A 1513-nucleotide genomic window follows, 5' to 3' on the forward strand; every position below is an offset into this window, starting at 1 on the left:
CTAGTTTTTGTCGACATATTGGTGAAAAAATGACATTTTTTGACATTTTTCTCACTAAATTACCCATAATTCAAAATTGAGGCCATTTTTCAAAAATCCCTAAAACACGATTTTCGGGACAACCGTTACAGTCATTTTGAGCCGTAAATGGGGTATGTTTGACTCTCCATGTTTCCAGGTTTGAACGAGTTTTGGAGACATGTCATATCGCCAGCAAGTGTGCATTGTGTTATTCATACTGGCGTAAAGAATCATTACAGTATTCAAGGTCACCCAAGGATACGACAGTAGCTTCGCTACATGTTTCATACCCACCAAAAATTACAGCGGACATGTACTGTCCAGGAAACTGTTTGTATCTATAGAAAAGTGTTGTTTTTTATCTATTGCGAGGCACTCAGGCAGAAAGGCTTGTTTTGCCGCTTTATTGTAAATGACCGCAGGTGACCCCGAAATGGAACGCGGGTTCGATTCGAATTGCCCAGATCGAACACGATCGAACACAGTTCGAATTCTATGAAATGTGGGAACTTTGCAGCCCAGATTTGACCACCGTGTTGGTTCTTGGGATTTAACTGAATTAACTGCATTCCATACTGGCAGTATATCTGTATTCAAGTGTTTTGGTAGGTATTTCAAGCTTTCCTGCTCCAACATTGGAATGCTGGGCATGCACGCTTCTTTTTATTTTGAAAATCAACAGTTTGCATTATACAATTAAAAATCCTAACCAATAATGTAGGTAATAACTATCCAACTGTTGTAGTCTTAGTTGTATGTTACTTCATACTATAGTTATATCAATGTAAAGCATTGTTTTCCCTTGTGTTTCTCATTCTTTCCCTGCCATGTCGTAAAATGTGGTGAAGCCATCGCTGTATTTGCTCCGAAGCAAATGTCGGCCTTTCTAGTTAAACATAGCTTATTCAAATAAGGACCTCATTTGCATAATTTATGAGCAAATGCTAGAATGGCATTTGTTGTTAAGATAAGACTGTCTTTTGGTGGAGAATATGATCAACTGATATAATTCATGGAAATGAGGATGCTATGTGTATAATCTGGGGGAATAATATATAATTTTTCAGTCATAAACATTAACATCATTTGGCGAAGGTATGCGATCGTGGAACTCTAGTTGAACCAATGTTCACGTTTGATACTTGTCTGATCCTGGACCACCAGGCGGCGCAGGCAGAAGACCTGTGACATAGGTTGTACACTTCTTCTAATCCAATTGGTCATGAAATCGCTACTCTGTTGACTTAGTAGTACATAAAAGAACATCCCCATCGAAAAGAAAATGAAAAAGCAGCCAGAGGACCAATATTCACCCATTCATTAAATTCGGCAGGTTGTTCTCTGCATGTCAATCATTAAAAAATCACGACATTTGTCATTCGTTATCTACACCATATACACTACAGAGAAAATCAGATCAAGTTTACAACCTACGCCTACGTTAACAAATGTGGGGTTGTGTGGCGTAGCGGTAGCATCTTCTGCCCGGAAC

This window comes from Branchiostoma belcheri, unplaced genomic scaffold (assembly GCF_001625305.1).
Source record: "Branchiostoma belcheri isolate BF01 breed outbred unplaced genomic scaffold, Haploidv18h27 scaffold56, whole genome shotgun sequence".
NCBI classification, from domain to species: Eukaryota; Metazoa; Chordata; class Leptocardii; order Amphioxiformes; family Branchiostomatidae; genus Branchiostoma; species Branchiostoma belcheri.